Raw genomic sequence first — 16965 nt, forward strand, 5'->3', positions numbered from 1 at the left:
CCATAAATAACAAGCCAACAAAATGGCAGTGGTTATGAATCAAATATGCATTGCAATAGAATGAAAGTGAAACAAGCCGAGGATTTATACATTTATATAATGCGATGCGTATTTTAATTTTAGTATTACGAGCTGTTGGCCCGTCCTACGTACGGGAATCTAGTATTCATTTAAACTGAATATAATTCAGAACCGCTAGTGTTAATGACTAATTTCATATATATGTGTGACCATTGATTAATCTTTATATTTATGCTGTATGATTTGTTTGTGAAGATTAATTAATTATCACATGTTTTAATATTGTTAAAATGAGTAAATAAATAGTGATGGAAATGTTGTACTGAAATTGATTATTCTTATTTTGTGACTTGATAATTGACAATTTATAATAATAGCTAGTATTTTTATAATAATAGCTAGTTTATATAATGGCTAGTATTTTTATTTGGTAGTATAGCAGTATATTTTACCAAAAGTGTTTACTCAAATCGATGCACTCGTAGTTCCTAGATGAACAATGAGTCTATTCTAGGAGCAATGAATATGAAGTAAATATTTTGACTTCAGAGGGTTTAAATTCATGTTCACGTTCTGTTTTTATTTAAATAAATCAACAATCTTAGGATCTTGAAATCCAAATAAGTAAGCATTTTTAATTGTATTCAACAACTTTCGTGTTATTGTAACGACTAAATCAACTAAAAACGTTTCTAACGTAGGAAAATTGCTAAGATTAATAGTAAGGAGTTAATAGTAAATATTTGTACTATTTCTCTAGTTTATTCCAATAAATTATTTCAAGTTTGAAATCTATTAAGTTCCCTTTTTGATCATTCAATTCCGGTCGAGGTGTAAAGTATAAGACTGGACATAAAACATGAAGTTGCAAGTTCTTGACCTAGTAAGAATAAATTTATTAGCCATTTGTTTTGTAGATGCCACACTTCTTGTTTCTTCCAAGGAATAACTTATGTTCTAGTTTTCGTGTATTTATCATTGTAAAGCTGAAGAAACTTGTTTATTGACAACACATTGTATGAAAGTATTTGACACGCACGTATTCCTACGATGCTACTGACACAATGTCTATTTTTAGAAGTGTATGAAGTTATGTGTATAATATATACGTTTGGCTATTGAAATTACAATGTCTGGTACGTAAGGTTTTGCTATAAAAAAATGCTGTAACACTTAAATACATTCGGAATTGAAAAATGTTCATATTCTAGTATTACTGCATAATTTTTTTATCCGTTAACAAATTTACTTCTGAATACCTAATTTTCACTGCCTTAAGTCCTTCAGTCCTTTTAAAGGAAATTCGTAAGCAAACTTTGTCATATGCAATCATCTTTTTCTAATCCTCATAAGTAAAATATCTAGAATTAATTTACCTTATAAACTTTGTAAATCTCTATCATAATTTCAAGAAGAAATAAAAAAAACAATAAATCCCTAAAAATGGAATTGAAACTACAGCTTGAGTATCACCTAACTCCCGTAATACAGACCTATCAAAGTAAGATTCTCGAAGTTAAACCATTTAACATTCTAAAATATATACCTGAGCCTTTGTGTTTGTGTTTCCTAAGTCTGTAATACCTCAAGTAGCTGAGCTGACGGATTTAGTAGATACAAGCGTTGTTGGTGTTAGGGGTTGACCTTACTAATACAAACAAGCCATTCAACCACCATCATCATTCATGGTCGGTTATCGTTAACCCCCCCCCCCTCGCCTACAGGCTTTGTAACAGTCTTGACACTTACGTTAAACACACACCACTCAACCAATCTATCATAACTGTCGCTGACGTTTATCGATATTAAATTTTGATTGGACTTCTTTACATGAAAGCCATACAGAGATTTTTCAGTAAAGAATAACAGTAAGGTAAAAGGATACTATTTGGAATTCATATTTCTTTGGGCATGTGATTAGATGATAATGAAAGGGGTTGAGAAAGGTTTTGGAAGCACCACGAAAGATCGTGAGGCAAGATATTCTACGAGTAAATTAAACATATGAAAACGTCCACTCTGGATTTGTTGACTGTATAGTGTTGAACAATCAAAGGTTGAATTAAAAACCATTGGGTGTAATAATACGCAATAAACAAATTTATTTAACAATCGTTGCAACCCGTCTTTGAAATAATTATCTTCTATACAATCTAAATATCAACGTTTCTTTTTTACTTGAATTTTAACCAACTAATATTTGTTACATCCCAAGTTTGCAATAAATTCTCATAATGCCTTGAAAATGTTCTTGCTAAGTTATAATAATGCTTGCAAATAAATTATTCCACTTTAATCATCAGAATTTGTTTACACAAGTTTTCCCTGTTGGTAACTTTTATAAAATGTCATGTCCACATTGTAAATGAATTCTTGAAAAGCATTCCTGGGTTGTGGTATTTCTAGCAGACTTACTTCAAGACTAAGCTTTCTTGGAATGAAAGGTCGCAGAGAACATATTGAAAAATTCTTTTCCTTGTAACATTGTAGTCATATTCCTGTTATTTTATGAATGGGAAATATAATAATATGCAATTTTATACAATTATTACCTCTGAAAAAAGATTCCTTAAACGAAAAATGCAAAAATGTTCCCTTTTAAAATGCAATCTTTTATTTTATTTTAACAATAAAAAATTTTAAAAATAAAACAAACAGCAGAGTGATTTTCTATGTCATCAAGTTCTCATCAGTTGGTAGTTTACTTACAATAAAACTTTTAAATCGACGTACTTGAAATTTGTTGTATGCATTTAATTTATGCATGTCCACTTGTGTTATTTTTTAATTAATTAATAAAATCTAATAATATGTTTTTTTATAATTAAAGAATTTCTTTTTACAAAAATGAATTCTATTTCAAACTACCAACCTACCTATGAAACTCCCTCTTCTGAAAAATAAGACTTTTTCTGCAGAAAAATCTAAATTAACATTATTTAAGCCTTCAATCAAGGTTTTCATTGTTCACATAACACCTGTTGGATCATTAAGGTGCAATGTTACAAGCATGTGCTATTTAAAGCCTTAGATTTCTACTACTCACGCTAGTGCGGTAGTCATCTAGGAGATGCTAGACGATTATATACGTATTATGATAAATTATAGCTGCAAATGCAGTCGTAACTATGAAGGTGAGAGTTTCTTGTTCCGCCTAGAAATGACTTGCGCTGCAGAATCACTTAGTTTATAGTTTACATAAACTCTACTCGTAATAGTTTTGTATACGCAATGCATTACAAGGCAACTCTAAAACTCTTCTGGGATTAATGTAATTTTTTTAATCATTAAGTGTATTTGGATGGAGCTTACACACAATAATTCAGGTATTTCCCTCGAATTCCAAACAAGGCTTTGGTTACCGTCGATATAGTTTACATTACTCATAACTACGAGAGTTTATAAACTTGATTTAACACACAAAATAAAATTGTAATAAATGGCATATGTAAATAGTTATCACAAAATCTAAGTTGTGGTCTTGAGTATTGACAACTTATGACACGCTTTAAGCTAAATAATTAATTTTCCAGTTTTTTTTATTGAACATGTATTTGATGATTTATTTGTACGAAACACGGTGAGCAAATGAAAATTTGTAAATTTATGACAAGCACCACTTAGCTGTAATATAAAACTTTTGAAACTACGTGTTTAAAAATTATAAGAAAAAGTACTTTATTCGTTTAAAATAATTTATGATCAACATTACCTTTAAATACGCATAGCGATTTATGTACTCTGTGTTTATTGTAATATATTTTGAGTGAAATTCAACATGTATAAAATTTAAAAATGAATTTAATGAGCCATTGTTACGTATTTGGTCCACCTTCAGTAGTCCTAAGCCAATGTTAACTAAATAAATTTTTAAATGTAGAATTTATATTTAGATTTATAAAATTTGTTTGCATAAGCTTAAAAAGTTTACGAACTAAGTGCACTATCCTTGAACATTTTAGGAGGGTGGGGAATTGCATTTTAAGATATGTAAATATAGTCGTTTTGCAGTGCATTGTTAAATTAAAATTATAATCGAATTGCACTTTAGATAATTGCATGTTTTCATATGACAATTAATTGTCTAATCTAAAAATCAACTATTTTTTTACTTTACAATTATAAACAATGAATTGACTCAGAAATCCTTTACAAAATATATATTTTTTCCAACCTACCTAAAACTAATGTTTATTGTTATTTGAAATATGATATCGTTCTATTGTTTTCTTTTTATTTGATCTCCATTGTGTGGTACATAATCGATGTTATTGGCTTAACAAATTAAATTTTACCCTTCTATATAAATGTCAACTCTGTGAAATTGAAACAATTTCAATAACGGGGATACATCAACTCAATTAAATTCGTCAAACGCATCGGTGATACGCGCTGGGGGATGATAACGAATTTTGTAATGATTGAATTCTCCGAAGTTGAGTTGATCCGAATTGACAACAATATTATTGAAGTAGTGTCCAGTTTGTGTGTGTTTTTTCCCTTTTTTCCAGATTTGTTTGTTTGTTGAGGTTTTACCAAGACTAACTCAACAAGTAGACGCGACGACCCACTTTGACCTAGATTTTAACTCTATGGAACTCCAGTCACATTGATTATATAACTACGGTTCAAAACATTTTGGTGACAAAATCGTGTACTTGCAAAACTTAAACTCTTCGAAAATGTAACTCAAGTCAGCGGCATTGGCGTGTGGCAATGTCACACCAACCTATAATTGTCATGGTGATAACAGTAATTTTTAAACATAAATATTTCATAGAAGCTTCATTATAAATTAGTGCAAAAGCTGTTTTGGTAGGCCAGAACTGTATAACCTTCATACAAACCTCCATATGTTTATATCACTGTTTGAATGTTTGTCCGAAAGTACAAAATATTAACTTATTTTTTACTAATATAGATATTTAAAATTAGAACACACGTACTATTTTTCACAAAGATCGGTTGAAAAATGTTAATGATGAAAGAGTTTCAAAATAAAAAGGCGGATATATGATTAAAATGCATTTTTGGATATACCTATATTTATTTTTTTCCATGATGAATCATATACAAAGTCCTGAAACAGTTTCTTTGGACACCCTGTATATAAAAATATTTCTATACTGTAATAGTTTGCGGGATAAGATAAAAAAATGTATTGGTTGTAACTGAACCATTAACCATGTGACCTTGTATAGCTTTAGTCAGTAATAGTGTTAAAATTCATCACTGAAAGTAAATTACACTCAAAAAATTTAAAACATTAGTTAAAGCATGACTAGAGCACGAAATGGGTATCAATTTACCAAATAAATTAGGCTAAAATATTAAATAGCTGTTAACAATTTCATGTTATTGATTATGATTATAAGTAAGCCTACTGTATAGAACTATGTTTGTGTAGAAGGCACCGGGTCATGTTTTTATACGATACTAAAGACAACCATTGCCCACTTGAGTGTGTGTCATAGCCTGTCACCGAAGGCATTAACCTGGTTATAGGCTTATACTGGGCCAGTCTGACAGGCCCCAAATCATAAGCACACCCAGTTTCATTCACTGGTATTTATAGGAAATTGACTATCAAATATCATAATTTTTACCGTTATATGAGTGAAGCACTTAGCAAATGTAGCGATAATTATCGCAGAGTGTTACATTTTACGTTACAAGATTTCAATTAATAAAATAGTTTTAACATTGTAAACTTTCTCCATATAGGATAACAAATCTAGGAATAACAAATAACCCAGTTTGTTAATAGCAAATACGTGTTAGTTTATTTAATATATTGATTTATTATTTGATCATAATCAAATGTAAAAGCGATAGGTAAATAAGAAAACATTGTATGAATTTTATGATTGGTAGATTTGTTTGGTTCGGTTGTAATTACGTTATTCAATGTGTACGTGTTAATCACACGAATAAAGTTATTTTCAATTAAAAAAACACATAGATTTTTTAATACCTGTTCAACAGCTGAAGTAAGGTTGTTAGGAACTTGTATTATACATGTTTAGTATAACTGATAGAAACTGCTGTATACTACCTTACCCAATATTTTTAATTATTTTTATCTTAAAACGAGTATTGCATTCATTGTGATTTTTAGATAATTAGCTGTACGAGAGGTATATTTTACAACAAAATTCATTTTGCAGTTTTTTATCGTATTAAAACTAAGTAGTATTGTCAGGGAATTAAATATTTATACTTCAATTGATAACACCATTCGTAGCGGGGAGCGAGATGGTCTAGTGGTGCAGGGTTTCGGTTGGTGAGGTCCTGGGGTTAAAATCCTGCTTATCACTCATGCTGCAATGCTATAATGCCGTGGGTGTGTAGGTTTAGCCTAAAACAATGTGTAAAACGGTGCCGGAATACTGCCTACACTTAAACATAGGCTGGAGTCAAAGCGTCTAATGATATGAAGGTAGGTCATTAACATTAGAGATGTAACGAATATTCAGTTACTATTCGGTATTCGGTATATTCGGCAAATTTTTCAGTACAGTATTCGGTATTCGGCCGAATACTAGTTGACATTCGGCCCAATACCGAATACCCATATTTAGTTATAATTATTAGACTTTGTGGAAAAAATAATACCTTAATAAATTATTTTGAAAAGATTTTTATTATTAAAAGAACCAACATTTATTTTCAGAACTTTACAAAATAATAATCGAACTTAATTAATAGTAAATTGTGATGGTTTGAAATGATGGTGCAATGCCACTCCCTGTCACTATAACAACAAACAGACAAGTAGTGACTTGTCTATGAGTCATAGTATAGCTCAACCTAAACATAAAAGAACTACAACTGGAGCAGAATATTCGGCTGCCGAATATTCGGTGCTTCAGCCTAAGACCTCACCGAATACTCGGTGTTCGGTATTCGGCCAAAAGTACTATTAGTTACATCTCTAATTAACATGGATCACCCTTAGAACGTGACAGTTACATACCATAGTCGGATACAAGGCAGGGTAAGCCGAATAGCTTAGCCCATAGGGGAGGTTTAACCTACATTCAAACTTTCCGTTCTGCAGCTGACTCGACCTAATTAGTTCTCCTTGCCATCGTAGACAATTTTCTTTTCCAATTTTTGACTATTTTAAAGGATATTCCCGTGACGTTTACAAATGTTTGGTTGAAAAAAACTTTTCAAATACAATTAAATTATAATATTAAGTGGCAAATTTCTAATATGAAATATTAATTTTTAATTTACAATTTGTATTAAAAATTACCTCAAATCAGTATTGTTTAAAAAAGGCTGACGAGTAATATGATCTCTAAGGGAGGTGTGATCCCACAAAAAAGTGTGTACGTACTTCCATGAAGAATATAGAGAGCCACGAAGACCGATCTCTAACTTTGAAACTCGTACAGTTGCTGAATATCCTGACCCTCTGTCAAAAACGGCACTAATTTTGACGTCAAAATGACATTGCCTATACATCAAGTAAGAGCAGTTTTACTATTTTTTTACATTAACCTTTGCAATGCATATTTAAATAACATTTCATTTAGCTTAGTTACGTGTTACATAAGAATACTTTACTTAGGTTTAGGACAAACCTCCAATAGGCAAGCCTCTTAGATATGTTTAGCCTGTTAAGATATGACCTACTTAGATATGAGTAAAGCCTCACTTGGTTTGAGAAGTTTATCCATACCTTTAATTTTAGATAAGGGTCCGTTGCAACAGTAAAACATCCAATTTTATAATCTACTAAATGATCAACCCTTGAATTTACGATATGCAAACACGGCTAGACCCCACCCCACTTGTAACCGTTATTTTATGTGTAACGTCCGTTTCAAGGATGTAACAGTTGCAAGAACTGAATGAGGTAACGTTGAACGCATCAATACCGCATCTGAGCCAGTAGAACCATCAAGGTAGAAAGTGTTCACAAGTTGCATAACGTAAGGTCGTCTGGCTCTCTATCTCTCTCTCTCTCCCCCCCCCCCTTCTGCCCTTTCCTTCTTCTCCTTTCTTTTCTTTCTCGTTCCTTCCATAGCAATCACAAATTCAAATTAAAAGTGTATTCATTCACTTCTTTGTACACTCGCCATATTATATCGATTTGTAACCAATCTCTGTGCAGTATTGAAGAATAAGTCGGCCAAGTAATTTGGCTGAACAAATTCGTATTGTTTTGAATCAACAGTGTGGGGATTTTGTTGTTTGTGTTTGTTCAAAGGGTAACACCAGTTCGAGATTCTATAAATAAATAAATGAGAATCCACAGATGTTTGAGATTCAACCCACTAGCGTTATTTAATCAGCTAGGAAAGAAGTAGGAGAGAGATATAAATGAGGAATTTTTGTCGTATTATGAATTTGATGAATATAACACTTAATAAATTAAAATATTTTCCCATAAGGTTAAGGCTGCTTCTCTGGTCCTTATATCGTCTTAAAAAATTCACTAAAATCAAATAACAGCTAAATAAAGAAAAACTATAGCTTTTAACAGATACTACTTATGTACAAACGTTCAAGCTAGCAATCGATTTACTGCATTGCCAATTCGATTTCGCTTCAATAAATGTAGGTTTTTGAAACCTTTAACTAATTATTATAAATATAATTCAACCCTAGGTTACACTTTAAAGGAGTTGATAAATGTTTGTCATTGAAGACAGCTTAAAAAAATTGTTATTTCAAAATAACACTGAGTTGTGTTTTCATTGATTTTAACTGCTTTAACTTAATATTTGAGTTAAATTCAAATCAATTATCTTCCCAAGTTGAATGAAACTTGTGCAATGTGTTTGAGATTGCCCTAAGTATAATAGCTACCAACACTGACATTCAGTTAAGGCTTATAGTTGCATTAGGCCATTGGTGTTTATGGCACTGTAACAGTTTAAATTTATATCAGCAGTTAATGTCCGGTATACTAGGACATTTGGCCACCAGCAAGGGTTATTTATCTGCAATAAATTGAATTAATTGCTCTTAATGTTGAACGGAGTATTTCATTACAATTGTAAACGCTTTCTTGATTAATTTTATGGACTAATCAAGTAATAATATTTTAATTTCTTGATGGAAAATATGTTTTGACTTAAATGAGGAAATATAAGCTATATTTTAGAGTAAGAACAGTGACATTCTTTTTAGCGAATTTCCCTATAGGGAAGAAGCTATTACCGTAGGTCTCATGGTAAGACTTAGGCCCGGGACCTATTTACTTTTTCATTTTGATGTCCCCAGAGGCCAAAAACACCATTCGTTCAAATTTTTATATATGTATATATATATATACAGTTTTAATTTAGGTGTTCACTTAATAGGGCTGCTGATATATTAACATTGTTTATATTGTTTGTTTGTAAATAAATATGATTTATATATACAGATGGTTTATAGAACTAGACAGGATTTGGAAAAACTTTTTGTTACTGATTATTTAATTTTAAAATTTGGTCAAAGATTGGGTTTCTTGAAGGAATTTGGCTATTTAAAATATGATTTGGATTTTTTAGATTTTCTTCGTATATGAAATATTCTTCAGTTGAATCCATTCGATTTCCTTTGTTTAGAACTTTTAGAATTTTCATGTTGTTTTTTAAATTTGTGTAATTGTGGTTGGTCGATAAAAGGTGTTCAGCAAAGTTTGATTTCATGGATGTTCTGTTGTTACTCTTAAGAGCTTGAATGTGTTCTTTGAATCTAGATTTAAAAGAGCATCCTGTCTGACCAATGTAGAAGTGTTCACAATCAGTGCAGTTAATTTTGTAAATGCCAGATTTGTCATAGATGTCTTGATGTTCTTTATTTGTATTAATGTTATTTGCTATCATATTGAAAGCGTTATTTTTTGTTTTAAAGCCAATTTTGTATTCAGAATTTTGAAAAGTTTTTCTTGTAGTCCTGTTAAGAGTTGTATTGAATGGGATACTAATGAATTTCTCTTTCTTCTTTCTTTCTTTGTTTTCTTGATTTTGATTTTTCTTTCTTTTGATGTTTCTAATCATATTGTAGATAATGTTTTGCTTATATCCATTCCTTGATGCTAAGTATTTAATTTTGTTTAATTCTATCTCGTAATTTTTCTTTGTCATTGGAATGTTCAAAAGACGATTTAGCATGGATCTGAGAGCAGATAGTTTGTATTTCCAAGGATGGTTAGAATTTGATGGTATCATTAGGTCTGATTGAGTTGGTTTTCTGTAAATTTTGAAATCGTGTTTGTTTATGTTTTTTGAAATAGTTAGGTCGAGATAGTTTATTTCATTATCGTTATTTTCTTGGGTAAATTTTATTTTCTTGGACAATGTGTTCAAATATTTTAAAAACTCTTTACTTTCCTCTTCATTTCCTTCAAAAAGGCAAATTACATCATCCACATATCTGTACCAATATTTGATTTTTGAGTGGTATGGATTTAAATCATTGTTAATTTTGTTTTCTTCCAAATTATGTATGTAAATATCAGCTATCAAACCAGATAAAGGGGACCCCATTGCCAAGCCTTCTCTTTGTTGGAAGAGTTTTTGATCAAACGTAAAATAATTTTGGTTTAGACATGTTTAATATATATACAGTATATATATATATATATATATATATATATATATGTGTCCGTGAACACGATAACTTGAGTAACTTTTATCCGATTTTGATGAAATTTGGTTTGAAGGTGTAAGGCAGGATAAACTTGAACGAGTTCGCGATCCAGCATGATCGGACCATGGGAACAGGGTTTTATGGGGGGTTTTATGGGGTAAAAATTGGTTTTTCTCACTTTTGACCCTCAAAATACAAAATTTCCCAATTTTTCTCCAAACCATCTTAAAGAGCTTAAAAAAACAAACAATTCAGTATATCAAAGTGTTTTTGTACGGTTATTGGTTACGGAGAAAACTAAAAAAATGGTAAATTTAAAATTCCCATGTTATTCTTATGGAGAATATTGTAAAATGTTGTAGTTTGCTTGTTTATGGATATATTTTGATCAAACTTGGCAAATTTATTTATTTATAGTAAGCTATAAATATTTTACTAAAAACACACTACTTTATTAGTTTCCTTGTAGCAGCAAACCTAGGTACTCGTTAAACCTAATGTTATTTAAATAGATCAATTAAAAAACCAATTCAGCCAAATGGAAATTCGCTTAGACGGCAGGTTTGCTGCGGCGGGGGTATTTTTAAGTTATATTTATATATTACGATATTCGCAAAGTGGTTACGTCATTGCATATTGATATAGACGATGATGGTATTGATTCGCACCCAACGTCGTGGACACGTTTCCCCCATTTAAAGTAGCCATTACAATCAACTGCGCCAATCACCAGTACAACCCTGCCATCCGCTATCCAGGTCATCTCTATTATCCTACAGCTAGTTTAAAAGTTTCAAGTCACAGTAGTTGTTCCGAAATATTTAACCCTTAACAACCTGCACAGCCACGAAACATGTTACCATCTTAACATTTACTAGTCTTTACATAAAGCCTATTGGTATTCTTTATATTTATTAAACAAAGTAAAAGAACAGACACATTGGTCATCTGAGTCGACTCTACGGACGAGTTCAAGTCCAGAACCGGTTTCGAGTAGTTCTGAAGGAGTCGGTCAATGGTTGAACTAAAATAGTCATCAGCCCGACTGGGACTGTCATAATTGCCAGTGATTGGTTTAAACTTTACACCGGCCCAAGAGGTTGCCCACGGTCCTACTTTCGTTTTCTACAATTCAAAACGGTCGAATAGAACAGTGGATTCGTAACTTAGTTTCCCCGAGGCTGGTTTAGTACTTCCATTTACTATATACCTTCAATTGTACTACTGTGCCACTAGTAGTCGTACCAGTTACCAAACACGGCAGCTCGATTTAATCTATTTGGAGAGCGGTCTGCGCTATGGTAGTTAAGGTTTGGACTCAAAGAAATATGTACTTCAGTTTAATAACATGATAAACTAAATGCTGGATAAAAAGATATTTTGACTAACAACTAAAAGTATTTTGCTAATTTACAGTTTTTTTTTATTAATTTGCATTTGCATTGAATACAAATATATACTAGACTTCCTGCTATGCAAAATTAAACAAATATATCCTCAACTGCTGGAAAGGCCAAATTTTCCAAGCATGCAGGAGTAAGTAGATTTCGCTACTTGCGCTAGCTAGTTAACATTGGCGTACAATGCATTGTTACTTCCGTACTAGTTATGTACTTGGAAGCACATCCCGTAGGTTGGCTACTAACTGAGGAAAAGTCAAAACATTAGGACTTGAAAAAACACACAAATGAGATCGAGTAATAAAAATATGTTTTATGATTCTCATTTTGGGCTAGCCGTAGAAAATATATGTTTTACAAAATCAAACCCAACCACAACATTTCCAAACTTAGTTTTTAGGCCTACATTCAAAAATCCAATCTAATAGTTTTATTCCAATTTCCATTTCGACTTAGTAATTTCAAACAAAGTTCGTTCACGTCCCAAAGTTATAAATTATCTCCAGTTTGTTAGTTGCAAAGTTCAAACATTTGTCCATGATTTGCCGATGCCGCCTCGCTGGCTTCGAGTGCGATGACAACAATGTAAACAACGTCAGTCTGTGTTTACCGTGAGAAATTCTGTTTGTATCATGTTGGCCGACGATACAATTAAAACGCCGACAATCGGAGCTGATTTGACTCGGTTAGTGGAGCGTTATTGTCCTTTATTAAGCTTTTATAACATACGTACAATGATGGCTCGTTGTTCTCATTTCTGGGTTAATTGTGATCAAAAGGACTTATTTAGTTATCTGACGGATGGTTTTTAGGGTTTTGCTTTGCGTATAGCTTTGTTGTTATAGAGTTTTTTTTTCTTTGTGCAAGGTAAACGTAACATCGAAATGCCTCGTACAGTTGAACCATCAATAGGTCCTGACATGTTTACCGAAATATTTATCTATATACATTTACATAGAACTTAACATGTATACTATAATTTGTCGATTTGCATACTCACAAGTTGTATAAACCCACTCATTTTCAAAAACATTAGTTTATAGGTATACATACGTCCAATAAATAACTTGTTTGCCAAATTGCGAATGTGTGTGAGATTGCTGATACCTTTTGATAGAGTTGGATTAAGATGCCGATTAAACTATAATTGTTATAGGAAACGTAGGTCTTATTCGAATTAATGATCACAGCTATATTTTTGCAGCTATATATCTGGGTAAATCATTACAATTAATTTTAGGTATGAATTAAGTAAAAATAAATTACCGGTATAGTTTTAACTAAAAACTATAATTTCTTTTTACTTAATTCATACTTAAAATTAATTGTAATGATTTACCCAAATATATAGGTGCAAAAATATAGCTGTAATAAATTCGAGTAAGACCTAAGTTTATTATAACGAAAGTTTGGAGCATTTTAGTTTTGCAGGTATTTAACTTTATATTTTCCTGTAACATTACATTGTACATTAATGTTAACTTGTTGATAGTTAACCTACATACAGTATTGTTATTTCCGCATGTCATTCATGCACTTGCCATTTATTTATATAACAGATTAGTTTCACCCTATATTAATGCATACGGTTGTTTAAACAGATCTGAAAATATTTTATTTTCAAACTTTACTATTGGGGAACGAGCTGATGCAGTGGTAAAGAGCGCGGCTTCGTTCCTCAAATTCCCGGGTCCAAACCCCGCCAATCACACATGGTTTTAGCCATGTAAGAATGTTGCCACCCTCAAGGCTTAGCCCGAAGTAAAGTGTAGCAGTTTCACTTAATCCCAGCGCAGGATGTAAAGGTGAAACATTACACACTATCATATCGTGGTATTCCTGCGTACATCTCCCGATTGCAGCACACCAGGTAATGTTTTTGATCGGTTTCAAACACAATAACACATAGCCTCTCACTCTTGATATAGGGTATTTCCCCACAAGTAGGAAAGTAGCGTTACCAACAAGCCGGTCTTATAATAGCCAGTTGCAGGTCAGATGAAAGCGATTGGCTGCATGATGAAAGATGTAGTTGCAACGACAAAAGTTTCCACACCTGTCAAAACTCGAACAATGTTGGAAAACAGCTGGGGGTTTAAGGGTACTTTGAGTAGAAAACACGAAAAATAATTGATTGTTTATCTAATTTTAAAAATATCATGTGTATCATGTAAATCATTAATTTGACGAGTGGGTGATTAATTTAATTTTTTTTCTTGCTTGAATTAGACTAGAATTGCTGAACACCATTTCCAACGCTGCTTGAAAACAAATCAAACAATGAATGTCCTACGGTCGGCTAGTAAATAATTGAGTTGGTTTTCATCTGTTAATAAATATTTAGTTTTGGACTTTTTTAGATTTAGGCACTAATTATTATGCAATAAATGTAAAACCACCACTATCAAAGCATAATAAAATTAAATGTAATAAAGGTAAAACGCTATTTCAAAGAATTAGGGGTTTGGGAACCCAAAAAACAAAAAAATACTATGGTCACTAAAATAGGTCTTAATAAAACAAATGCTCTAATGGCTACTCCCCAAAAAGAAACTCACTGAAAGAATAACTAAAGGATTTTTTTAACTGTTCCAAAACTAATTGAGAAATGTTTGGGGTAAGCGGATATCTTTATGCACCAATTAGTTACAATAATTTTGGTTCCAATTCAGGGAACTTGAAATCGGAAACTCTCCATCCCCCTTATTGTTCTCTGGATTCCCTTTATTTGACCCAATTGACGTAAATAGAAAGAGATAAACATGTAAGCTAACTATTACCCTTCCTATTATTATTATAAGCTATATCAATCTTTTTACTATTGTACAAAAAAACTATAACTATTTATTTTCAATAGTTGCTCGTTTTTTCATTGTTCGGTAAAACAAATGTTGATTTTGTTCACTTTGCGGTTCATAATGATTTATTACCATCGATATTATTACTTTCTAGTGGTATTTTTCAGTAATATACTAGACCAAAGGCTTAATTGTTTTGGTAATCAATCAATTTGCGTCATATGAAATTAAATCGTAAGGGCAAATTAAGGGGGCAAATTAAAAGCAAATTTTTGTCACAAAGAAAGACATGGGAAACCTAGAATAATTCAGGAGGTTTGTTAATTTTTATATTTTTCGTACACTCTGCTCTTGGAGTAAGTAACAACTTGTTGTACCAATATTGCGAAAATATGAGCATCAAAAGAAGAACGCAATCTTCCCTTAAGGTTTAACATGTTTTGTAATGGTAATGACATCAAAGATTGAATGGTAATAAATAAAACTACTGAAGACACAAATAACAGCTGAATAATCGCAATCGGGATCAACTTAATCGTTATTCAAAATTGTAACATTTTGTTAAAATCCTAAAACATGATTGTACTCATCCAGATTTCCCCACCTTTATTTAACACCCACAAATAGACGTTGAACCTAGACCTACCTTTAGGATTTGCAGGCCTGTCGTGCCGTGATTGTATCCACCGGTAACGCTGGTACACCGCGCCGCTGGACCTCGTACTACCACCGACTGACGGTCAGCGACTGAACACCCAAGTGAGAGTCACCGAAGACTAGCGCAGTGGAGGGGGCTGCAACAATAAACAGCTGATTAATTCGGTTCCTTATTGTCATGTACACGTTTGCCAATGTCCAATGATTGTCCGATTTGGGAACTCAAGGTGTTTCAAGCGTGTGATTTCATGGAGATTAACTCCATGACTAAGTCTCTCGTGGAGAAAATTTAAGTTTCTATTTCATTTTGGTTATCAGGGATTAAGCTTAGAGATTGTAATAAATGTTTTTGTCAGTAAAACTACACAGATCATCTCACTCCCTTCTAGACTCGCCCTTCATTTATATTTAGGTACATATACGTGCTGAAGGGTGCGTCGTTGAAAAAATTGAATTTACAAGAGCTGCAGTGAGACAAAATTATGTATTCCTGTAATATTCTATCTTGGTTGTATATTAAGATACTGTGGTATCACTAACTGTTTGAGGTCAGTTTAAAAACGTATTATGAGAAAGATTAACCTATCCCTACCTCAACCTGGTATATACGTCTTGCAAAGCGTTGTGTGAGTTTAAGGGAGGATGTTAACATACGGTGTTCTTAATACTAAACGCCACTCTATTGATTTTGTATTGCACTGAATTTTTTTGTACTTACAGCACACTACTGTTTCAAAACGACGATTTGTCCTAAGTCTAAATTTAATAAGGACCTTACACGTATGAATATTTTGACAATGAATGATTGTAATATATCCTAAAGAAATTTCTTCACGAGACCGGTTGTAAACATATATGAAATATATTTAAAAAATTCAAACTGAACCCAATAAATATAATAAACATAACAAATAACAATTACCAGTCAACAGTTAAACATTTATTAACCTACAAGAAACTAAATAACACACCAAAATGAAAAATCTCATAATTAATAAGACACGATCGTGTTGATAATCAGATTGACTTTCTAATTACAACTACGTCTGGGAGTCAATGACTGATAAACCAATGTTTAAATAAATTTCAAAACATGAACACATGAAACATGAACATCAAAACATGTACAAATATTAGTCGACCTTATTTCTAGCACAGTAGGTAACATTATATAAATAATCAGCGCAACCAACTTACAACAATCTTATAAATTATAAAGCCTATCTTACTAACTGTTCTAGTATTGAGTAGAATGTACATAAAAAGCATTACTATGAGTGTTTTATCGATAATTATACCTGTTAAACTAAAAATATTAGGTAATAATTTTATCAAACCTAGCAACTACAATAACATACGTTTCGTCTAAACAATTATCGCGTGAGTATTTCTTCGCTAAAAGGGATTTCGGAGAACCAGTTTATGATCTCTAGATTTACTTAATTTATTAAAAACTCATTTACATCTTTAATAGATACAAAATTGTAATAATC

General features: G+C 31.9%; 2 protein-coding genes across 2 annotated transcripts in view; one reads left to right on the forward strand and one right to left on the reverse strand.

Annotated features, from left to right (window-relative positions):
* Nucleotides 1-15592, reverse strand: part of LOC129002914 (alpha-tocopherol transfer protein-like) — a 52898-nt gene extending 37306 nt beyond the window's left edge. Inside the window, exon 1 of the mRNA XM_054431033.1 lies at nucleotides 15462-15592. The gene's annotated coding sequence lies outside the window, so the exon portion shown is untranslated. The remainder of the gene's footprint in view (nucleotides 1-15461) is intronic.
* The window catches only part of LOC129002913 (acetylcholine receptor subunit alpha-like 1), a 303805-nt gene that overhangs the window by 238011 nt on the left and 48829 nt on the right, over nucleotides 1-16965 (forward strand). The gene's annotated exons all lie outside the window — the stretch shown is intronic.

Source organism: Macrosteles quadrilineatus, unplaced genomic scaffold, assembly GCF_028750875.1.
Source record: "Macrosteles quadrilineatus isolate MER2022 unplaced genomic scaffold, UCM_ALF_1.0 Scaffold_9__3_contigs__length_116548681, whole genome shotgun sequence".
NCBI classification, from domain to species: Eukaryota; Metazoa; Arthropoda; class Insecta; order Hemiptera; family Cicadellidae; genus Macrosteles; species Macrosteles quadrilineatus.